The following is a 26,123-nucleotide window of genomic DNA, read 5'->3' as shown; positions in this document are numbered from 1 at the left end:
TTATCTTAAGTAACTTTTATTAAAGCTGCAGTGCATTTTTAAGTTTACACAGAGATGATACAATTTTCAAAAACTTTCAAAGTTCGCATTCTCAGGCCACCAAAACGCAGTTGTTGTGTAAGATTAATGGCTAGAATGCATTACGTTTTCTGTTTTCAGTTGAAAACGTTGTTGTTTAAACACCCCCTAAATTAATAACTAACAATTTTTACAATGAAAATTAATCAATACTTACTTAAACTGGACAATGACCTTCTTCTAAAGCTGCTGTACAGACAAATACATTTTTGTTGCATTATCTTCCTCGTATCACTGTAAAGCTGCTTAAAAAAAACTTTATTGTAAAAAAGTGCTATATAAATAAATGTGGCGTGACTTGACTTGAAGTATAAATAATATGCAAGTAAATCTTATTTGAAGAATATTTCGATATTTTACTGGAAAACAAGATGCGCATTATGAAAGTGTTATTCTTGTGACCCATTATGCATTTAATATTGATTGTCTGGTTTTATTCTAATCAGAATCTGTATTCAGTTATGTAACTGACATGTCTAAAATGACCCATTCCCACATGATGCACTTTTTTCTGATCCGGAGGTGAACTTTCATATTCACTGGAATTATTTCCCAAAGCATTTTTCTTGACAATGTGTCCAAAGACTGCATTCAAATATCCGAGTGGATTGGGAGGATAGCATAGTTTAGTTCTACAAGTTCATCTTCTATTTCTTTCTTTATTTGGTCATAAGCTTTTCCGAAAAGTAAGACTGATTAGCCATTGACTAACTGCTAGTTCGTCAAGTTTTTAAGACATTTGTGAAGTCTTAACATAGAGGCTATGTATATGTTTATTCAGCAAGTCAAGAAGTCAGTTTTATATTTTAGCTTCCTAAACTAGCTACAAGCTGCATTCAAACTGCTCCCGATCCCATTACCAGAGGCCAACAGAGAATAAAGGTCTGTTATCGTTTAGTTATTTTAAAAAAGAGTTTTAAATGGTTTATTGCACATTCCGAGTTTTTGAAAAGGGGAATATATGCGGATTGCATTGTCACTTTTAAACAAAGATTCAAATGGGATGGATCCCGTCCTCAGCAAACGCTCATGTGATCAGTAGTGATGTGCTTCAGACAGTCCAAACTGCATTTAAAGAACTGGCTGTGTAAAAGCATTCATATTTCATATTTGTCTCGCTTCTAAACTTGAGCTCATGAATACATATTACAGGATATGGAAAATTCAACTCAGCAAAGTCCAATGCGTAATATTGCCGTTTCTTATCAAAGGCGTCTGGAAGCCTAAATTATTGTCATCAAAGTGAAACGGTTTTGGGCACCTCCAGCACTGAGAGCTAAACGCTTTTACACAAACCCCATTAGAGGCTCATTGTGCGCAGATAGCAGCTCCGAGTTGGAGGAAAACACGCTGCAAGTCCTTGCGGCCGGCTGGCTTTTTCTTTCACAAACGTGACACCTCTTATTAAAGTGATAAATGGCCTCTACCGATGGGCAGATTTCAGGTGTCAAGAGTTGCGCTGCATTCTGGCCCGACCATTCCGGGCCGAACTGGAACTCTGTGACAGAAAAAAAAAAAAAGTGCTGATAGAAGCGCTTTCGCTCTCTCTGTCCGTCTGTCTTGCTGTCTGCCCGTCTTTCTAAAGCTCTTAAAGTGCTACTTTAGTTCGTTATTTACAGTTTCCAGTGAAGGAAAAGTGTTTACCTGAGGTTCATGTCACATTGAGACTCAGAAGTGAAGAATTAGTCTCCAAGCAGACTGAACTTGACGTGCTTGTGCTCCTCCTGCAGTTTGTGAGACAGATCGATACGAGTGTTTGGGGCGATACGTCACTGTCACTCTGGGAATTGTGGGTAAACTTCCAACTCTCTCTTTAGAGGGCCAGACACGTATCTCGGCATACAGATGGACCATCACTATAGACAGCTGAAGCAGCTGAAGAACTGAGATTGTGTGTAACCTTCATTACTGTACGCTCTTCGGGCAAAATCACTTGACAGTTGTGCTACTTTCGCACATGCTTCTTCTTATTGCAATTTTAGTTAGGTTTATTGACATGAACATTAAAAGCACCAATGGACATGAGCCAATGAGGGCACGATAGAAAAGTCATTGATACCAGTGAAGTGATGCAATTGAAGCTGCATATTAAAACTTGGGATCAGGATGAAGATGTTTACATTTGTATTATTTTGCTTTTTTTTTTTTTTTTTTTTTGTGTATTGACCTTCTGAAGCTGCAGAAGATGTTACCTAGAGAACAAAATAAGTAGAATTTACCCTGATCTTCCAAAAAAAAAAAAAAAAACTGAAAAACATTGGGTGCTTTAACTGTTCAAAATATACAAGAACTCTTGAACAACACTTGCACACACACACACACAAACACACACACACACACACACACACACACACACACACACACACACACAAACACACACACACACACACACACACACACACACACACACACACACACACACACACACACACACACACACACACACACACACACACACACACACACACACACACACACACACACACACACACACACACACACACACACACACACACACACACACGTCTGGTTCACTATCTTTGTGGGGACTCTCCATAGACGTAATGGTTTTTATACAACTGTACATTCTATCCCCTTACTCTGCCCCTGCCCCTAAACCTACCCATCACAGGAAACATTCTGCATTTTTACTTTCTCAAAAAAAAAAAAAAAAAAACTGTATGATTTATAAACCTTTTGGAAAAGTGAGGAATGCTGGCTGGTCCCCACAATGTAGATGATCTCAGGTTTTACTATCCTTATGGGGGCATGGGGTCCCCACAATGTAATATAAACAAGGACACACACACACACACACACACACACACACACACAAAAATAAAAATAAAAATAAAAATAAAAACATCCTCCAGGTAAACTTTGGTCATTTGTAAACAGTAAATTTAGCTATTATTTAGTTTTGTGGATATGTGAAATATCTTATTCAGGACAGTACTAAATAAAAAATAACGGACGCCTCAGAGTTTCTGTTAGCATAATGATGTTATTTTTCAATAATAATTTGTAGATAATTAGCATGGCTTGATTAAAATGAAGCTGTTCTCTCTCAGCTGTGTTTTACTCCACATTAAATCATTCTCTAATTCTTCTCTTCTCCTGCATCTGATGCCCTGATACCCGAGGCAGAGACGTCCTCAAACAGCCTCTTAATGTGTGTGTGTGTGTTCTTAGAGACATTTACCTTTGGTGCTCATCCTATCTGCTTATTCAAACATCATTATCGCTGTTAATATATAGTTTGCTCAAGAGCAATCTCCTGATCTCTCTCAATTTACAACTGTTCAGTATTGCTGTTTGGTCCATTTTATTTTTTTTTTAAACTGTGTCTTTCTCTTTCCCGCTGGCTGGAGATCTCTGAAACCACTGAGGCAGAAAACACACACACACACACACGCACGCACACACACACACACACACACACACACACACACACACACACACACACACACACACACACACACACATTTGGTTTGCTATCATGGTGGAGCTTTACAGTGACGTCTATTGCTTTATCTTGAGCTAATGTTATTTTCTATTCTCTAAGCACTCGCACACACTGCATTTATGCATTTTTTAAATTTTCAATAGGATGCAATTTACTATGTTTATTAAGCTGGTTTCCTCATAGGAATGTTGGCTGCTCCTCATAATGTAGTTAATTTCAGGTTTTACTATATCATTGTGAAGAAAGCATTTGGCCAACAGAGGTAAAACCTGATCCCTCCACACAGAATGCCCTGCTGTCACTGAATGTTACCGTCAGCCCAGACTCATTATAAAACACAAAATACGTTGTGTCGTGCAAGTTTCGCAACGATGTTGTGCATCACATGCTAAAAGTGTGTCATTATTTTCCAGAACAGAAAAAAAGTGAATATGGCAACATTTAATTCCATTGGAGTTTGTATATATCACTGCAATTCTGATTTGATATGTCCAGTAAGTGCCGCTAAAAGCTTAAAGGAATAGTTCACCCAAAAATTTAAATTACCCCATGTTTTATTCGCCCTTGAGTCTCGGTGTATATGACATTCTTCTTTCAGACGAATAAAAGTGGAGTTATATTTAAAAAGTCCCGGCTAATCCAAGCTTTATAATGGCAGGGATTGTTGCCATGTTTTTGAAGTCCATAAAAATCCACACGGCTCCAGGAGGTTAATAAATGCCTTTAAAAGTGAATTGATCCGTTTGTGTAAGAAAAATATCCACATTTAAAACTTTATAAAGTAACGTTTCGGCCTATCGCCTTCCGTATTCAGTTTAAAGAAAAGGTGTTGAAAGTGCCTCTGCAGTTCAAAGGCTTACACTACCAGATGTCAGACGTCACGTACGCATCTTGAACTCTGAGAAGGCACTTTCAACACTTTTCCACGGAAGGCGATCGGTCAAAACTTTTAATTAAAAGAGTTTTAAATATGAATATTTTTCTTACACAAACACAACAATTTGCTTTAGAAGGCCTTTATTAACCCCACAGAGCCATGTGGAGCACATTATTTGATGGAAAGGTGTATTTTTATGGACTTCCAAAACCAAAATATTTGCCATTATAAAGCTTGGATTAGCCAGGATTTGTTTTTATTATAAATCAACATCTATTCGTCTGGAAGAAGAATGTCATATACACCTAGGATGACTTAGGTTGAGTAAATCATGGGCTAATTTTCATTTTTGAGTGAACTATCCTTTTAATGCTTCATCACATTTTAAAATAACGTACAACTACAGTAAACCATAAACCTACCCGATATGAATGTTACAAAAACACAATTGTAACCATGCCATTTTAGCTGGTGTTTTGAACACTTGTCTTTGAGCTCTTTTATCGTGACTCTTTCATGGGATTCATACCCGAGCTCTCACCATTGAAAGTACAATTCTGTACCAGCAGAGCTATGCTATGTCAGAAAAGCCAAACATATGGAGCTGGATAAGGGATGCAAAATGTATTGGTAACACTTTAGAATAATGGTCATTAGTTAACATTAACTTATAATGAACTTGACTTATAAAGCATTTATTTATCTTTGTTAATGTTAATTTCAACATTTACTAATGCATTATTGAAATCTTGTTAACTTTAGTTATTACACCATGAACTAACATGAACAACCCATGAAAAGCAACACATTCTCACACCCAACTCGTCACATATGGACGCTTGACCCGGACCCCTTGTTGTCACTTTTCAACAAACTGGGTGCTCCATTCATTACAATGATAAACCTTTGGCGTCATAAACATACGCACTGGGTATTGGGAATGTTATCGTCATGGTGAAATTGTATTAGTTTATGATTTTGCCAATATGACATGTTGGAGTGTGTTTTTCAATTTAATCAGCAAGCATAATTTTATTTACATTTATTTTATTTACGCTATTTAGACTTGCTTAACATGTAACCCAAGCCCATCTCATCCCTAAACCTACCCATTTGTATGAACATGATATAAATCACAGGATATAACATACGTCTGCATCCACAAGTTATTCAAAAAGTTAAATATTCCAAGTTTTCCGAGGCCAAACGATTGATTTGTATGAAGAAAATCCCCAAAAGCGATCAGCATCTCCATCCGCCGAAGATCATGAACAAACACATCAAATTTCAAATATTGCCATCCGTACTTCAGATTTCATAGTGAAATTGCATTGGCTCTCGTATGTCTTGTGACCAATTGTGTCATTACGTCAGCATTGATTGTAAAATGTCATTGGCTCTCGTGTGTCTTGAGACCGATTACGTGCTCAGGAGTCTTTTGAATTATTTGAATGAGTTATGAATGAGTTCGTTCACGGGGCAGCGGGATCATCATTTCAGCAATTAAAACATCAAGATCAACTCTGTTCTTCACATGAAGACATCGTATGACTTCAGAAGACTTGGAAATCAACATGAGTTAATACTTTTATACTGTTTTGGTCCGTTTTTGCAATAAATACTTGTGACTGTACATTTATTTGCCTGGTATGTGTTTTATATTGTTTAGATATGGGTAGGTTTAGGGTAGGAGTTGGGTTAGTTGCTCCAAAATATAAAAGTAGCCTTTAAATATTAATAAAATCATGTCTGCTTTTATAAACGCAAATAATTAAATGCGTCTGTTTATGACGCCAAAGGTTTATCATTGTAATGAATGGAGTACCCAGCGCGTCGAAAATTGACGATAAAGGTACGCCCAGTTCGTTGAAGAGTGACGACAAGGGGTCCGGGTCAAGCGTCCATATGTGATGAGTTGGGTGTGAGAATGTGTTGCGAAAAGCTGTATTTGTATTAACTATGTTAACAACGATGAACAAATACAGTAACAAATAACCTGCTCTTTTTTAGTTCATGTTAGATAATACATTAATTAATGTTAACTAATGGCAATTATTCTGAAGTGTTATCAATGTATCCGTGGACATTTGTAGTTGAAGAAGTTAGTACAATATATTTTATTGTAATGGTCAGCATATCGTAAAATGTTTAAATTATATAATGAGGCTTAAGATCTATTATAATATAATCGTAGGGCCTCGGGTGATTCCCACCCATAATGTATTTTACATTTTATTTGCTGCATTATGGCGCAATGGTTTTCATACTGTACAAACCGTATTTTCTTACCCCTTTACACTGCCCCTACCCCTAAACCTGCCCATCACAGGAAACATTCTGCATTTTTACTTTCTCAAAAAAACTCATCCTGTATGATTTATAAGCCTTTTGAAAAGTGGGGACATGGCCAATGTCCTCATATTTCACCCTCTCCTTGTAATAACTATGTCATACCCATGTCATTATACACATTTGTGTCCTCATATTTCACAAAAACATGCCCACACACACACACACACACACACACACACACACACACACACACACACACACACACACACACACACACACACACACACACACACACACACACACACACACACACACACACACACATACACACACACACACACACACAGCAGCAGCAGCATGTCTGTTCCAGAGCCCAGAAAACATTTGGACAAATCCAGCTCCCAGCTAAATGTGCTGGTCTGCCAAAGCTCTGAGAGCATCTCTGGAGCTCCTCCAGCGCGGCCGCAGGAATATTACCGTGTTTGATTTGTTTACTGGAACTGTCGCAAGACTTGATCGTTGCAGTGAAACGCTTTAAAAGAGACGTGTTTTTTAACGCCAGGTCGGAGTAAATGCACAAAAACTCTGGTTTCTCGGTCATGTGCTCACTGTGTCACACACAAAGCTTTGTGATTGTGAAATGCTGCAGCGACATGGCTTTCGTCTAATTTATTCATCCACTTTCTACGGAAGCCATTTTCCCCAGCAGAGAGAGACTGAACATAATTATCCTAATTAGTGCTAATTCAACATGGCTGAGCCCATTTTTGTAATGAGCCCCTCATAGAGAGCTCAGAGGAGGAGGGTCTCCGGTCACCGCCTCCCTTTGTTGCCACAGTTACCGTTTCCGTAGCGACCCGCTCTTGACAGTGATGGGAAATGAAGAGGGGTTAATTTCCCTGTGAAGGGGCGCAAATTAAAGTCGAAATGAAAGAGAAAGTCAAATGCCTCCTGTTTGCAAATGAACTTCTGTCAGACATGGGTGGAAAAAAATACAAAATAATGATCAGATCCAGTACCAAATACAGTTCAAATCAGACATGTCAACAAGTCAACAAGTACACTTTAGCATACTTTACAAGGAGTATTTGTTACAGAGTAATATACTTTCAAAGCTGTGAACTGCATGTTTTCAGACTTAACTGCATGTCGATTGCTATTAATTAAAATGTATTATAGTTGTAATTGATATGACATTACATGAACTTTAGAGTGTTTTTGACCCAGTTAAAATTATGTCTTTATTTTTATTTTATTTTGTTGACATATGGCAGAATGTTAACCCATTATTAATTTGATGCAAACTGTTTTTTTTTTTTTTTACACAGTGACATTTTTAATTCATATATATATATATATATATATATATATATATATATATATATATATATATATATATATATATATATATATATATATATATATATATATATATATATATATATATGGTAGTTGGAAATGGTAGCCAACTACCAAATATATGCCCACTGGAGGAAAATGTAGCAAAAGGGAAAATAATAATATAAAACAGACATTTGGATATTTTACAAAATGTTTACTGCACTTGAGGGATTCTTATGTAGCCCCGCCCCTTTTCAGAGCTGCACTTGTGTTATTTTTCCACAGCAGGAAGGTAAGATGTTACGGATTTATGAATGAACTGCTCATTTTAAAGTCTTCGTCCTCTACTGTCATTTGTTATGGCACCCGCTGCAAACATTGCAATGTTCAAGCTAGCTTTTGTTAACTCTATACCATAAGTCAATCCACTTCACTAGCTAATTACTCTTTGACAGTGATGTCATAGGTTGTGTCCAAATTCACCTCATATTACCCTAAATAGGGCACAATTTGAGGGGACAGAAATTTGTGTCTGAAACATAGTGGACATTCTTGAGTGCTCTTATTCATTCCATAATGGCTTCAATAATGAGTGTATTCTTGGAAGTAAAATCAAACCCTTCAAGTTTTAAACAACTATCATATGAGTATAAATCTAACATAGTGATTCATTTTTAGGCTACATAGACTATTTTCTTTCTTAAACTAACTTAAACAGGTCTTCACTATAACCCGCCAAAATAAAATGTTGGTTTAACCCTTAAATGCATGACTGTTTCATTCTTACATATTTGGGTCTTGCACTTATTTTGTCATTATAGATTCATTTATTGTTGTGCAGAAAAAAAAAGAAAAAAAAGTAAAATCTTACACACCTCGGGGCCCTAAAACTAGTGGGAAAACAGAAGGTTTTCAAGAAGGTTGATGTCTAACCTTAAAAAATGAATGAGGAGGAGGGTAGTGAAGGACGTCCCCCTTTGCTAAAGACCCGAGGTATGCATTTAAGGGTTAACTTGATGAACTTGTGGCAGAAATATATTATTATTTTATAGTAGAATGTACCTCTTGAAGCAATATATTAATAATAATAATGATATTAAAAACTTCCTTATTTTAATTAGCAGTAAACTTTTGCATTTTGATGTCAAAAATAAAAGAATAACTTGATAATGTGTTATGCCTTCTTTTGATTTTTACAGTTATCTGTAGGCTACACAGCATCAGCAACAGTTTTTACTCAGTATAGTGACCGTTCTTTGTAAATTGTATGTGATTGTAATTATAATAATTATACACATTGCAATAATGACCGTACGTGTCCACTGGTGCAGAATGGCTGGAGCTGATTCGACATTTTCAGTATATTTTCTATAAAAGCTGAGTGACACGCTGCTGCAGGGGATTCCCAGCATGGAGCACATGACTGCTGAACTTAATGCACATGAAGTGCAGACAGTGACGCATGTCATGAGTGTTCAGTGTTGTATTTAGTGCTCAGATTTATGTTACTGTGTTTAATTCAGGTTTTAAATGCAATTTGAAGACTGGCTGGGCTAATACAAGTGTATATAATTGGCACATTGGGCTGTTGAGAAGAATGTATTTGTTTCTCTCAGCTGTAATCGTGTGTTCAAAATGTTTGGTCAGGTTAAAGGGTAAAAATATAAATGAAAATTGTATTAATTAGAATACATAATGGCATGCACCTTGCTTAGGCATTCAGTATAATACAGATAGTTTACGAAACTATCTTTGTAATTGTGGCAAGCAGCGAGGCTGATGAACCGTGAGAACGGGGCGAGGCCGGTGGTTGTGAGGCCGGTTCCCACCTCCTTATTCCCATATCAACACACTCCATTACAGTGACCTTAGGAATATTAATGGGAAGATTCAGTGGCTAAATGAGAGAGCCTTTCTGTTGGATGCCCCATTTTTGCTGCCTGGCCTATTTGGTTAATTAGTTAATGTTGTCACCGATAGATTTCAGGTGGCCAAAAAGCAATTAGCAAAATTCCAGTCGTTTATGCCTTATGGGGGCCAAGAGCCGGTGGTCTCTACAAGTCAGGCCCGGCCAGGGCTTAGCTTGTCAATCACTCAATCAACTTTTTTTATAGCGCTTTTACAATGACGATTGTTTCAAAGCAGCTTCACAGTGTTAAACAGGACAATACTGCAGCAAAATATGATTTGGCTGTACCGTCGTTCTGAAGAAAACAGTGATGTTATCAGCTTATATTATTTTACCATACAGCGACAATGTTGGTAGATCAGTATTATAGTTTATAGAATTAAATACAACCTAATTAATTAATTTTATTTGTATATTTAGTTGAATAACTTCGATCATAATTTTTGTGTCGGCAACTGAGCAAGCCAAGCCAAAGGCGACCAAAACTCCATCAGGGCATGATGGAGAAAAACAAACCTTGGGAGAAACCAGGCTCAGTCGGGGTGTCGGGTTCTCCTCTGGCCTTTTAACAAACAGTTTATGATTATTATTCTGGCAACCTAATCATTTTAGAAAAAAAAAAAATCATATTAGATCGGAATATTCTACATTTCTGGGTATCACGCAAGAGACAGGGAAGAAAATGAATATTTGAAAAATCAGAGTCGTCTTGCTGGAGACGGGTTTATTGAGGATGACGTACCGGTGAGGATGAGACACTAACTGACACAGACTCAGCAGACACTCCAGGATGCACTGGTCATGTCTGGACGCAGGTCCACCATCCGATCCGGACACGGTCTGGATCCGGCCGACTGCAGTAAACCTTGGGATAAACAGAGAGTAGATGCTACTATTTTTATGATGTAACAAGTACATCAGGTGTTATGGAAAGTGTTCCCGGTTCCGGCTGACCTAGTTAATGCAGCCTAACAATCAGTCAATTGTCCTACACACTTGCCTAGGGCTAGGGAGGAGCAAAAGGCCAGTGTGTCTGCCAGTGTCCCCTCTCCTCAGGACTGGGCATCGCACTCAGCCATTCAGGGCAAGGGCAGAATTAAGGACTGTCACTGCTGCTAAGAAATAAAAAAGCAAGATCTTTATGATCTTAGCAATATCAGTGCCTTTCTAATCATTGTATTGTTTACTACAGACATCAGTAAATAGGTTCCAGTGTCTATAGTGACGCAAAAACATGAAATAAAATATAAATCCTGTATAATGTTAATTAGTTTACATCTGCTTATTTATTGGTGTCAGTTAAGAAGTAACCCGGTCAACCAAGCCAGAACAACAGTTGATCAGATTTACACCACAAGCATGAGCAGAAAACATAAATCCTTATTGCCCTGACTGGACTAAAAGCATGAAGTGTCTAATGCAGGGCTATTCAAATCTTACCCTGGAGGGCCAATGCACTGCAGACTTTAGCTCCAACCCTGATCAAACACACCCACCTGTGATTTTCTAAAGATCCTAAAGACATTGATTAGCATGTTCAGGTGTGTTTGATCAGGGTTGGAGCTAAACTCTGAACCGCATTGGCCCTCCAGGGTAAGATTTGAATAGCCCTGGTCTAATGGTTTAGCAAGTTAAATGGCTGAGGGGAGAAGGTTTGAAGAATGACCGAATGAACATTCAAAAAAGGCACCTATGAAACATAACCTGGCCTCAGGTGTAATATAGATTTGCAATATATATTTTTTATCTCAGTAAGAGTAAGAGGCAACTTAGAGGGCCTACAAATTTGCCACCGTTTTTAAGTGGTGAAGGTGAAGTCTACGTCAATAGCAAACTTTAGAGTCACCTTGAGAGTCAGAAACGTATCACAGTCTGACTCCAAAGGCTGGAAGGGAGCCTCTGATAAAACCTTTAGTACTACAGAAAATATCCATGCACTTTTTAGAAATACAGGGTGATAAGGCCAGACCATCAGATCTTGATTTTGGCAAGCTTCCCCCTAAAACTGAAGAATAGTCCTGTGTTGTGGCAGAATGCCTATGTGGAAATGTGTGTCCTTTAGATCTATTGTGACAAACCATATTATTGGATTGCATTTTAAATATGATAAGTTTAAAGCATGAACATCTTAAACCTGCATTTCCGCAGAGTATGGTTCAAGGCCTAGAATCAGATGCAACCCTCCCTCCAGACCAGAAAGAAGTGGCTGGAAAAGCTTGATTATCTTGAGGGAAGAGGAAGACATTCTATGCCCCCTTTGGCCAGACTATAATGCAACTTATTGCTTCTTTTTAGCTGTCTTAACAGCAATGATAGTCATTAAGTCTGCCCTTGCTCTGGAGTGTGATGCCCGGACCCCCAGTCCTGATGAGAGGAGACACTGACAACCACACTGGCTTTTTGCTCTTCCCTAGCCCTGTAGAAGCTAGGCCCTGGCCTAGCCTGGCTCGAACAAGTCACTGGCTCATGGCCCCGGTAAGGGATAAACTGCTGGAATGCTTTATGACCACCTTAAAACATATTGGTGACCACATTAACTGTGCCACCAAATAGGCCAGGCAGTGAAAATAGGGCATCTAACAGAAAGGCTTTCTCTTTCTTTTTGATGCTGAAGAGGTTGAGCCACATATGCCTGTCCATAGCAACCAGAACAGCCATTTAATGGCAATGTAGGGGCTGTCTGCTTAGTGACATGGATAGATAAATATGTGGCTTGACAGAGTTCCCTCACCGACTGAGGGTCTATTTTCTTTGCCAGAGTCCACTACCTCATATGCTTTTCTCATGAGAACAAAAGTAATTTTACAGGGCATTGAGGGCATGTGGGGGCTCTTTAGCGTCGATGCCAATACAGGGAGAGATAGGTAGGTAGAATCACTTCAACCTGTAGCATTGGCACATATCAATGCTCCTTAACCCTTAAAGACCGAGACAGCAGCCCATGGCTAAAAATAACTATCCTTCTAAAATGTTTAATAACCTTTAAACTGCTAATCCAATCTGTATGCTGTAAACTGGTATAACATAGGTGTAACATTTCTTGTGATTGATCATTCAGAGGCTCTGTAGTCAGCGTGGATCCGTCATCAAAATATCCAGATTTGATGTGTCAAGGAAAAGCACATGGGTTATTTTCCTGAGCCAAACAGAAATTATTTTTTTATCATTAAAAACCCACCCCCGTGCCCAGATTCGTCGAAAGTGTCATCAACTCAACCAATAAACACAGTGTTTGGTCTTTTGAACCACCAATCACATGTTTCTCAGAAAAATTAATGTGAAAGTGGGTGTGAATTTGCATGCATGAAACAAACAGAAATAAACGCGTACAGAGCACTCTCTCACATAGCAAAGCACACTAAAGTCAGTATATTTCTCTATTTGTATGTAGTTTGTGTTTTTACACCGTTTTACTCGTGAGAAGATTATTTGCGGAGAGGTTGAAATGTCCGTTTATGAAAATAGCTGCCCACGTGTAAACGTAGCCTCAGTATGTTTTATTGCACGGTTTGATGTCACAACTTGTTGTATTGTTTGCATTTGTTTTTTATGTTCAAATTATAATATATTTGTCTGAAGAAAAATGTTTGTTTGTCATCAAATGTTTGTCAGTGTTGTTATTTTATAACAATCATTCTATTTACTTTACTCGTTGAGCTTTTTAGGATACATTGTCAGTAAATAAAATGCACCTGTTTTCACTCAAAACCTAGAAACGCCTAGAATAATATTATAATAAATGTGTATAACTTGCTGATGGATTGTTACATGTAGACAATCTGGAAGTTCTTCTGGAAGTATAAAACAGCCAAGTCTAACTTTCTAAAGGAAAAAAATCCACACATCATGAAGTTCTGTTTGAGTTCACAGTAAAAATACCAAAATTTTTTGCTGCCGTTTTTCTTAAAATTATATTAATTTAAATCATTCCCAGAATAAATAAATTCAAAATTGGGACATCAGAGGAGTTAGATGGAACTTCAGGTTCTCTTGTTTAAAATTATATGGCACTTGATGCAAACTGCTAGAATATGTGAGAAAAACTACGTCAGGCACGTCAGACACCCTAAAAATGTTCTAGGTTTTTAAGGGTAAAACCCCACGATAGCTGAATAATTTGACATTGCAGGGTTATGGACCCAAGCCAAATATAGGAAGCCTCAGAACTTCAACTTCAACCTCAATGTTGGGATCCAGAAAGAACGGTGGATGTCTACAGAAAGGTTGACTTCGACCATTAGTAAGAAAGTGCTCATCTAATGTACTCCTCGAATATTTCTATTTATGATCTGTACTTTCTAAACTAAATGAGAGCAAGTGAATATCTCAAGCAGCTCCCCATATGCCCAAGAGTGAGAAAGGAAGTAGTATGTCTAAGTACAATTGCTCAGAACCAGAGGCAGCTGACCATACGTTCTTGTCTGGATCAAAAGAAATTGCCAGACAAGGTTTTGAATCCGGAACAAGGTGTCTCAAGCTCATCATGTGCGAGCCTTATGATCTGAGCTGATCTGAGCCTCAGCAGATGTGGGACCCAAACCATGGGAAAAAGACACCTGTCTCCCATCCCTCAAGAAAAAAGCCTACTCATTGTGAATTGTAAATTGTGAACGCCATCCCTTGTAAAATAACAATGGAGGAACACACTATTTGTATTGTTTACTGGATGCTGTTTCACTCATGCAGACAAATAGACAAACAATATATTTCTTTCTCTCATACAAACATCCAAACACGCGGCTTCATGAAGACAAAGAAGCTGGTGATGTCTATCTTCAGGGATCTATTTATGGTCTTTGGCCAATGCAATTGGTGTGTTTCCTCATGTGCTTCAGACACATGCTCATGTGTAAGCGTCCCCATAGCGTCAAGTACCCTTGAAAGGAAACTGCATTTTCTGTATATAATTTCTGGTTTAAAAAAAGGGAACAGGAAAGAAATAGATACAGACCCTTGACATAAATCAGCACAATTTAATTTTGTAATTATATGAGGGATTAAAAAGTAAACATCTGTTTTGGTAAAATAGCTTATTCAGGAAAAATAGCTTATTCTTATATACAGTCTTGTTCAAAATAATAGCAGTACAATGTGACTAACCAGAATAATCAAGGTTTTTCGTATTTTTTTTTATTGCTACGTGGCAAACAAGTTACCAGTAGGTTCAGTAGATTCTCAGAAAACAAATGAGACCCAGCATTCATGATATGCACGCTCTTAAGGCTGTGCAACTGGGCAATTAGTTGAATTAGTTGAAAGGGGTGTGTTCAAAAAAATAGCAGTGTGGCATTCAATCACTGAGGTCATCAATTTTGTGAAGAAACAGGTGTGAATCAGGTGGCCCCTATTTAAGGATGAAGCCAACACTTGTTGAACATGCATTTGAAAGCTGAGGAAAATGGGTCGTTCAAGACATTGTTCAGAAGAACAGCGTACTTTGATTAAAAAGTTGATTAAAAGTCACTTTGATTAAAAGTCACATTGTACTGCTATTATTTTGAACAAGACTGTATATATGAGTATTTTTTCAGCATGCATGTACAGTTTTAACCTACATTTATGATCTCAAAATAGGCCTCTCTATGTAGTAAAACCTGACTTCATGACCACATCCTAACTGTCCTTTATGTTTGTCGATAATGGAAATGAAATTTAAAATTTTTATTATACAGAAACTGAAGCCAGAGTTTAATTTGCCATAAATACTTAATCTTGATTTTCTTGTTGGAGATAAGATGTGGATCAGTTTTAGGGACACACATACAAAGAGATATATCTCACAATGTTATTTCTATTCAGATAAATGTGTCTCAATTAATCCTAAATTTACATGTTTTGAGGTTTGATGGTCACATTTTGTGTTCCTCCAAGCATATAATCAACATTTCTAATATAAAATAACAATGTTAAGGCACAATTATCCTAAAATGTCAGTCGCTTTTCAATACGACGGCTGCCAAATTAAATTCAAATGAGTCGTCATTATGCACATTTTTATTTCTACAAGATACAGATGAAACATCATAACAATTATATGTCTGAGTGTCGTATCAGTGATTAAAGGGGTAAAATTAAGATTCTGTCATCAAATTTCAAATGAGGGTGCTCTTATGTTGCTCTTTTTTGTGTTGCTTTTTTCTATACAAAACAGTTCAATGTGACTGTGACTTTTTGGAGTTTTGTATCTGTTGCAGCATAAATATTCCTAATGTTTCTAATATGGGTTCATTAAGAATGTATTTATTATTATTTATTTATTTACAATAAATACATATTTTTTGAAGGATCACATGGTAATGATGCTGAAAATTCAAATCTGCACCAAATGAATAAATTACATTTAAATATACATTCACATAGCAAACGGTTATTTTACATTGTTTTTTTTTACAATAATATTTTACAATAGTTCTGTTTTTACTGTATTTTGTTCAAATAAATGCAGTCTTGGTGAGCAGAAGAGACATTTAATATATTATAACATTATATATTGAACTATATACAATAATTGAAAAATGCAATCTCTGTCTTTTACACATTTAAAATCACATAAGTTTAATCACGATAACTAATTGTATATTTTCATATAGTTTCTCATATGAACTGTTTATGTTTTTTGTGCAGGTCTCCGGAGGGAAAATGTTCCACTGACTTTCAGTTCTGCAACCTCAAAGTAAGACACACGCACACACGCGCGCACGCACGCACGCACGCACGCACACACGCACGCACGCACGCACACACGCACGCACGCACACACACACACACACACACACACACTGACATTCCATAGACATAACGGTTTTTACAAACTGTATATACAATCCCCTTACACTAACCCCTACCCCTAAAACTACCCATCACAGAAAAACTTTTACAGATTTTTTTTTTTTCAAAAAAAAATTATTATGCATGATTTATACTGTTGTTTCCTCATGGGGACCAAAATAAATGTCCCCACTGGACATTTCGTCCCCATAATTTAGGGAATACCAGGACCACACACACACACACACACACACACACATTGCATGAACAGTTCTGAGAATTTTGAGTTTAAAGGCAAATATTTGGTCAGTTGCTGATAGTTGTTTTGGTTGGAATGCCATTAGAGACAGATGAAGATGAAGATGTCTGTTTGTCTCTGCTGAAGTCTGCCTGTGGCATCATGCTTTGATGAATATGGATCTCTTAATGCTCGCCTTAATGCTGATGGGCGAGTGTGACCGATGTTTGAAAATTGTGATCATTGGTGTTTGTTTGCATTGGTTTGTGGATCTGTGTGTCGACACACTGACGTTACTGAGGACATCGTTTAAACCCCACAGAGACGATCATCAGCGCTGATTTGTCACACACTTGACTGCTGAATTTGTCTCTATAATGTGCTGTTGTTTCTTGTGTTCGGTCTTGATGTCTTGCAGATGTTACAGAAGATCTCACTGATGAACGATCATATACACTAATTTGCCACCATGACTGAAATGAACAATAGATCCGGTTCTTTAGGATGTGTCATCTGAACAGATCTGCATCCACTCATATTCATATTTAATCGACTCTAACCTCCACTCTTACCCAAACCGCAGTTATGATCAGTGACTTGTGTCAGGTCCTCTCCTCACTACTCTTCTTGACACTCCATTTAACCTGTTTTTGAAGTTTAACTGTTTTATCTTACTTCAACTTACCTGTCTGCTGTCTTTTATGTCACAGTCTGCAGTGAAAGTTTAAGACTGCATATTATTCCAGGGTTTTTGCTGTCTTGAAGGGCTCTCTGGGAAGGGGACAACATTTGTAAATGCTTTCCAAAACAAAAGTGAACATTTCAATCTCTTCACAAAGGGCCCTTCCACAAGTTTGCGAAGACGATAGTCACTTGAAGGAAGCGATTTTATCATTTATCGTCATGTGACCCAGGGTGGCAAATCCTTGCGATTCATTTTAAAGCTAGATGGCGGGGAATTATGAATTTTTTTTGGGTCACATTTTTGTCATATATTTCATATGAAGTTTAGATAAGTTTCATAGGTAAGAAATGTGTTTAATATTACACTAGGTAAATGTGACTACATAGAAGGGTCCAACGATGAGACAACAGACATTGAGAACAGACGCACACACTATTTGCAACAATTATATTAAAGGGATAGTTCACCCAAAAATGAAAATTACCCCATGATTTACTCACATTCAAGCCATGCGAATACTTTTATACGAATACAATCAGAGTTATATTACTCAATGTCCTGGCTCTTTTAAGTATTATAATGGCAATGAAGCCCCAAAATGTAAAAAAAATAACGATTTAATGATAATTTGTTAAATAATTATATTATTATAAAAGTAATCCGCGTGGCTCCAAGGGGTTAATAAAGGTCTTCTGAAGCTAATCGATGGGTATTTGTGAGAAAATATCCATATTTAACACGTAAAATATTAAGCTTCCGGGGGTCTGCCTTCCGGGGGTCTACAATAAGTTATTTTCACTATAAACCACACATATAATATAAAGATATTACTGAAGTTGTTGATTTAACAGTATAATAGTATTACAATATTAATTGTTAATTTACAATATTAATATTTATGGAAAATTAATCATATTAAAATGTAATATTGTCTTAATTTCTTGATTTTAAAATGTTAAATCGTTGAGCTTTTAGTTTGGCTGATAAGCAATTTTAATTACATGTTTATGAAGATATTGTGCAAGTTTTGTTCACAAATGTACGTTATAGTGACTCTAATGAACAAAGTGACATGTCTAGTCTGAAACACACAGCACAAGTATTTTTGGTACAGTTCCAATGTAAAATCCATGTGATCATAAAATGGCGACGTGGAAAACATGGAAAATTCATGTGGTTATCCGTGTATGAGATGCACAGAGTCGGTTTGTATTCAAATTTCACTATGACAGTGTGCCTGGAAATACAAATAATCTTAGGAGTCAACATAAAAAATAAAACAGGCCATTAGCATTTCGATCACCACAGCCATTTTTTGGAGGAAACGTAAAAATGGTCATATTTTATATTGGAGTGAGTTTAGAGGAGGGGAATTAGAGTGATTCAGCTTTGAACGGCCTTCAGACACGATTTACAGCCTGCAATTTACTGAAGTTCAAACAGCCAAGACTGAAGGGTCATCGTCTGTCTCTCTCTCTCCAATAAAACTGTCTCTCAGCTAAAACACACACACACACACACACACACGTCTAATCTTTGCTGCTGATTTCAGATGTACAGCCATTATTGTAATAATAATAATAATAATAATAATAATAATAATAATAATAATAATAATAATAATAATAATAATAAACAATACATCCTCTGGTTTTGCTGAACAACCTTTTTGTCAAGGTTGAGAGAGTAAAACACAGATCTATTTGAGTCACACATTAAAGGCCAGATTTACTAAACAGGGCGAATTCCATAAAAGTGCAGATGGGAGTAGAAAGTTCTGCCTGTGATCTACTGATGATATTGTCTGGCTATCCCCAGACCAAGCTCAATTTAAAATTGAACATTGTTCTGGGGAGTCTGCTCTGTATGTTCTACTGCACAAGAGGTGTGATAAACAGGCATAATTCAAACTCAGTATGCAATTGGACAGTTCTTCAACCAATCAGACCACAAGAGGCGTGATCAATGGGCATTGACCCATTGCTTCGCTTTCCCACATCGTATTAAACCTGCCAATAGCGTGCCAGGCGGATAAGCCAGTCTGTAACAGAACAGTCAAACAGAAGCCATATAAATGAATGTACAGGTTTCCAGACTGAGTTGCAGGGCGAAATCAAATCGCGGGCAGATCAGTCTGGGTTTACCCAGCCTACTGATTAAAAGAACACAGCAAATTAAAGAACACAGACGCAGCCGGATCATTTCCATAATGATCAACGCAATCTACCAGTTAGTGTCTGGTTTAACACACACTTTTTTGGGAGGTAAATAATGCCAGTAAGCCTTAGTAAATCACCTTCTGCGATTCATTTAAATAATCTCCTCCCATACATTTTGCACTTAAAACTCCTACAAATACAATGCAATAAGATCAGCTGCAAAAATAACTTTGTCCATGCCTTTTCAGCGCTAATGTATCACTAGGCGTCTTTAGTAAATCCTGACAGTAGTGGTACAGAAATGGTTCAGGTTTCTTTATTTTATACCCGTAGTAAATTAGGTTTCAGGGAACACGTTCAGGCTGTTTCTCATACACCTTATAGACAATACAATAGACAACACTGTAAAAAAACAACACTCACTAATAATAATAATAATAATAATAATAATAATAATAATAATAATAATAATAATAATAATAATAAACTCATTATATATTGTTGTTTATATTATATATATATATATATATATATATATATATATATATTTTATTATTGCAACACTCTTTCTTTATTTTACTTAAAAGACTTGAAAAACCTTACTTAGAGTTAAAACTACTCTTAAAAAACCTTGTACACATTCCTAGAGTATTGTATAATATAAAATAAAAATAAAGATATACAGTGGCAGCTCAGAGATGTACAGTAGCATTTAAGTATGAAATTGAATTAATAAATGTAGGCTCAAATTAAAACTACATAGCCTTCAATATACAATATACATTGATTTAAATCTACTGTATTAAAGTAGTTTTTTTTTTCAGTGAGTGATTTCCGCTTTGTCTTTTTTTAAAAACAATTTTTTTATTAACATCATTTTAGAGGTAGGGTTCTTTGAGTATAACTCTCTGACATCAGCATTTCAAGTGTGTCTAAACCTCTCCTAACTTTAGTGCATATGATTGGATATTTGCTCATATCAGCGCGTAGACTCACAGTATTTAAAACGGAGAGAAATAGAAATAAATAATTATATGCAAAGCTATATTGAATATTGTGGCATTCCCAGACATATCAGCAATGTTCACTTGGGTTTTGTAATTGGATGCAATGGTAATCTGAGTGAAAGTTACAATCTACAGATGAGTATTGCCAGTGCAATTTACTTTTACATAAAAAAAGAAGTGGTTCTAGTAAGTAAATATGACTTAGAAATAGCCCGAGTAAAGATTACAATCACTTTCTGTGTGGAAAAAGTTGCCTAGCTTTTTTTTAAGTAAATGTCACTCCAATTTTTTTTCAGTGTACATAGAGATGAGATGACAAAGAGATGAAGCTACTGCTTTTACCATAAAAAATTAAATAAATGTGTGTGTGTATATATATATATATATATATATATATATATATATATATATATATATATATATATATATATATATATATATATATATATATGGATTTTTAAATGACACCAGTAAAGACGATATTACATATGTAATTAAATTAGTATTTTAAGAAACCTTTTGTAATCAGAGAGTGACTCCCAGAATCGGAATCGGATTGGAACAAGATCCCCACCCCTACATTCAATAAACTCTTTAAACAGTTCTCAGATGGTGTGATTTATTCTGTTGTGATTTTTTTTTTTTTTTTATTCTATTGAAACATCTTACAAACCATTCTAGCTGTCAACAGCATCGTTCTGCAATTTCAACTGACTTTTGTTTTGTGCTGATCAGTAAATCCATCTTGGCAAGAATGAAAGTGCTACAATCTTCCCCTGGAGTAAAAGCCCATCTGAAAGACTTGATTTAGTCAAGCTTTATTTTGAGAGTTTATTCGTGTAGTTAGTGTAGTGTGTGTGTGTGTGTGTGTGTGTGTGTGTGTGTGTGTGTGTGTGTGTGTGTGTGTGTGTGTGTGTGTGTGTGTGTGTGTGTGTGTGTGTGTGTGTGTGTGTGTGTGTGTGTGTGTGTGTGTGTGTGTGTGTGTGTGTGTGTGTGTGTGTGTGTGTGTTTACGGATCAGTTAGTTGTATAATTCCTAAAAACAAATCCGTTATTAAACCATTGCAAGAGTGGGGCAGTTTATGAAATGGTATAAATGTGTATTTCTGGATTGCATAGTACATTGTGCAAGTTCATAAACTTGCATAATGAGTTACTCAATATTGTGCTGAAAAGTTTGAGCATGGAAGAAAGGATGATTCCATAATGAAGATAATTAACTTCAGAGAGCTGCGTCTGGACCGCTGGCTCTGGTTTTGTAGGGAAATGAAGAGGAGAATTCAATTATCGGAGTTTTCTGAATCGTGACTCTGCAGAAATAATTATCTCTCATGTTTTTGTGCGTATGTTAATTAGACCTTTAGAGTCAAAAGGAGAACAATGTTTAGACATAGATCCAGTAAAGGAAAAAAGGGTATTGGCTTAACAAATACAATAAACTAAAACATGGCTACAAAGCAGGATCTCATGAAACCTTGTTTGGTCTGGTGTAAAACTATAGTCTGGCTCTGCCCTCCAAGGTACTTCCGCTCAATTTTCATTTTCCTTCAGTACTCTGTCTGGGACTGCTGTGTAGTCTTAGGTTTTCTCCGAACAAATTTTTACCGTTCCAATCAGCGAACATAGGGAGTGGCTAAGAACGATGACGTTGATGTCGAGCGCTAGTTTGAGTTGTAGTTCAATAATGGCGGCGGAAAAAAAAGCGAATGAAACCATTCAATCCGTTGTGGCACCGCTGCCGAATATCCAGAAGTAAAAGCCGGAGCAAAAACAATTTTTGTTGGGGTTTGTTGGTGACCCTCCTTCCCAAAAGGGGGAATTCGGGAAAAGTTTTATTTTCCAGCTCGCTCCGTTAGTGATGAAGGAGTTGGCTGAAGCTATTCGGACGGTAACTGTTTCTCGCGGGGTCAGAAGGTATTGCCATCATTTAAGTTATAGGGACTGGTCAGTTATTTTATTGCTGTCCGTCTCTCACCACCCATGTAAAAATCCCCAGCCGAGTTACCTACTGCTTTTGACAAACACCAGGTTGTGTGGTGATGTAATAGCTGTCCGAATCCACATCTCTGAGTTTTCAAGAATATATCACTTCAAAATTCACTGTTTATAATCATTTTTGACCACTGCAGAGCACCATACGGTTGCTTTGATGTTATTAGGAAGCATTTATATACTTGTATTTCCTTAAAATGCTGGCAAGTATTTACAAGAGCAATATATTTCATCACCGCTCAAACAAATGAAAATAAATTGGTCTGTTATTCATAGCAGCATTTATTTGAATACCAAGCATATGACATTTTTTTTACAGCATCATGTTACGGACCACGAGTGGCGCGTTCCCGATCACAAAACTCTCCCCTCTACCGTGAATAAATCTCAATCCGAATGCACGAGTTTTAGGTTTTATCCTATGTCTGAGATACCCTTTTATCAATGAGTTGGCATGCACAAGTGCACATTTACATTGTCGGATTTGTGTGAAACAGGCGAAGAGCGCATGACATACATCACGACCAAACGTTAGTGATTGGTTATGGCAGATCCAGAGTGGCTCAGGGCAGATCCAATAGTTTTAAACCTCAACACCCGCCTTCGCGGAAATAAACCCTTGTCAATGGAGAGTGGCCAGACTCTATGTACAAATGAAATGTACTAGAGTCTGGTAAGACCAGGCTAGTGTAAAACTGGGTCTGGGTCAAATAACTTTGTTCACCCCGAGGACTGATTTAGTGGGAGAAATCTTTCATTTGTTGATCATATTAATCTCAATGGTAGCTGCTTAGCTGGATTCCATCTTTGCTCATACCACTCACTTCTGTGGCCAGCAGGGACGTCACTAGGATTGGAAGACGGGGGGGCTTAGCCCCAGGGTATTTGTAACGCGTTTGCAAAATCTAGTATTTTGCTTTTTCACTTTAGCTAGATTACAGTTTTCCATAGCATACCAATCCTCTTTCCTTTACTTCAAGAAAATGTAGCTAAAGGCAAGCAGGTCATTAAAAACAACTTACAATTTGACTGTATAATGATTCACAACACTTACCAATCTTCCTTTCACCATTAGTGTGTGTATCGGTGTGTGTGGGCGAGAGGGCATATCGAGCTCAAACCAAACTTTAGTTGCCGATACAGGAGCCGTGCGCTGATGTGCTTTCCTATTTGCCGCGTTTGCAGCACGTGACTGATCCGCGGCTGTATACCACAAACTCAACATTTATTAATTATTTTTTATTTTAAATGTAAAAGTTGTTAGGATATTGAACATGGATTGTCATCACTCTAATTCTCTTGTATACACTCTTTCATAGATGAAACGCTTTAAAGCACTATTATAATATAAACAACGTTTTATTCAATTCCTTTATTCCAATTCCTTTATATTTATATAGCCTTTAGATCTATATATTAAGTTGCTCACACAAGGTAGCAAAAATTTAACCATATGTTATAGTCAATGTTAAAAATCACACTTTACAATAGAAAAAAAAGAAGTGTCTTTTATTTCTTAAATCGTTCTTTTTTTTTCAAGAAATCCAGCAGGTTTTTTTCACCTCCAAAAAGGAAGGAGGAAGGACGAGTGCTATCCATTTTGTCTTCTTATTTAGCTAAATGCCAGGTATGATTTTGTTTTATTTACAAAAAAACTAAATGGAAGCTTATGATATATTTGTTTAGCGATTTATTTCATTCATCTCCCTCTTTCTGGTGTACCGTTGTATTGTGTGACATAGTCAGTGAAGGCATATCCAGGGCGGGTTTTACAGGAGGGCTGCGAGGCATGATTTCGACTCCCTCTATTTATTATAGTTGCAAATGGAATGTACATTTTTTTAGAAATATGAATGTTTTAAACTGACAAAACAAGCACGTAACAAAATTACTGAAAGATAATTTAAACGAGAACTGAAATGTAATATAAGCTTATTGAAAATTAATGAACATAAATTATTGATTATAATTAATTACATTATAATTAATTAATACATGCAATCATAATAATGAAATATTACTAACATAGCATTGTTTTGTTTTTTTAATTGTGACATAAAACATATTTTCATTTTGATGAAGCATTGTTTTATAGTGTTTTTCCTTATTGTAAATTGACAGCCCTGTCAACACCATAAGCTATGGATACAACACAGGTTATTGATATTAAATAACACAGGTTATTGATATTAAATAACACAGGTTATTGATATTAAATAACACAGGTTATTGATATTAAATAACACAGATTATCGATATGAGGGTTGGGTTAGTAAACAAAGGCAGATGATAGTGAATATCCATTTAAAGTAATTTCTGCATGAGACATATTTATATTGCTGGATAAAACAGCACAAGGGTTTAAAAACTGTTACAGATGAGTGACAAAATGAAAAATGACAGAACGAATACTCAACAGCAGATGTACCGCAAACAGATGTGCACACATTAAAATCATCTTGCAGCGACTTCAGATGAAAACAGGTCAAGCTTACGCACCTGACTGTGTCCTGCGGGATTTCACAATACATCTTTAATTAAGAAAACAATCTTCCTCTACTCAGAGTTCACTACACTGAGACCTACTTCTGGATTTACCGTCTTTACTGGTGTTGTTTTTATTGAGAAGTTTCTCATCTGAGAATGACCTTTAATCTGTGTTTAAGAAACAGATTTAAAATGGACAGTTTGTCTTTTGATATAAGTCTGTTCAGTAGATTGTATGATCATTATATTTTTTAATCACCGGAGAGCTGATTCATAATGAGGCATGCAATGATGAACTGTAACCATGTAAGTCTGCAATAAGCTGTCGGTTTATTGAGAGAAACTCTCAAGTGGGTAAAGTAGTTCTGGAAAATGTCACAGTTCTGGGAAACTTCCTGTTAGATAAGAATGGGCTCACATTATTTTACATTTTTGAAAATATCAAATGTTTTAATAATCTCATTCTGTACGTCACTCAAGACCAATTTACTCAGCTTGATATAAAAGTCTTTAACTGTGTGTTATTCTATATGAGGTGATTTTAAGCTTTAATGGAGGTCTTGTTCATTTCCTTTTCACTCTCTAAGTATATTATATACGTATGTATATATGAGGCAGACATACTCACACACACACACACACACACACACACACACACACACACACACACACACACACACACACACACACACACACACACACACACACACACACACACACACACACACACACACACACACACACACATATAGAATTTGTATTTATTTATTTATTTATTTATTTATTTATTTATATTTTTAAGGTGTCATGAACTGGCTTTTTTAT

At 36.6% G+C, this 26,123-nt stretch overlaps 1 protein-coding gene across 28 annotated transcripts in view; it reads left to right on the top strand.

The window, feature by feature from the left end:
* The window catches only part of LOC137055698 (receptor-type tyrosine-protein phosphatase delta), a 633,917-nt gene that overhangs the window by 267,338 nt on the left and 340,456 nt on the right, over positions 1-26,123 (top strand). For all 28 annotated transcript variants that reach the window (XM_067430762.1, XM_067430433.1, XM_067430164.1 and 25 more), the window contains exon 6: positions 16,588-16,636. The gene's annotated coding sequence lies outside the window, so the exon portion shown is untranslated. The remainder of the gene's footprint in view (positions 1-16,587; positions 16,637-26,123) is intronic.

This window comes from Pseudorasbora parva, chromosome 1 (assembly GCF_024679245.1).
Source record: "Pseudorasbora parva isolate DD20220531a chromosome 1, ASM2467924v1, whole genome shotgun sequence".
NCBI lineage: Eukaryota > Metazoa > Chordata > Actinopteri > Cypriniformes > Gobionidae > Pseudorasbora > Pseudorasbora parva.
This window is presented reverse-complemented; position numbering and strand designations above follow the sequence as displayed.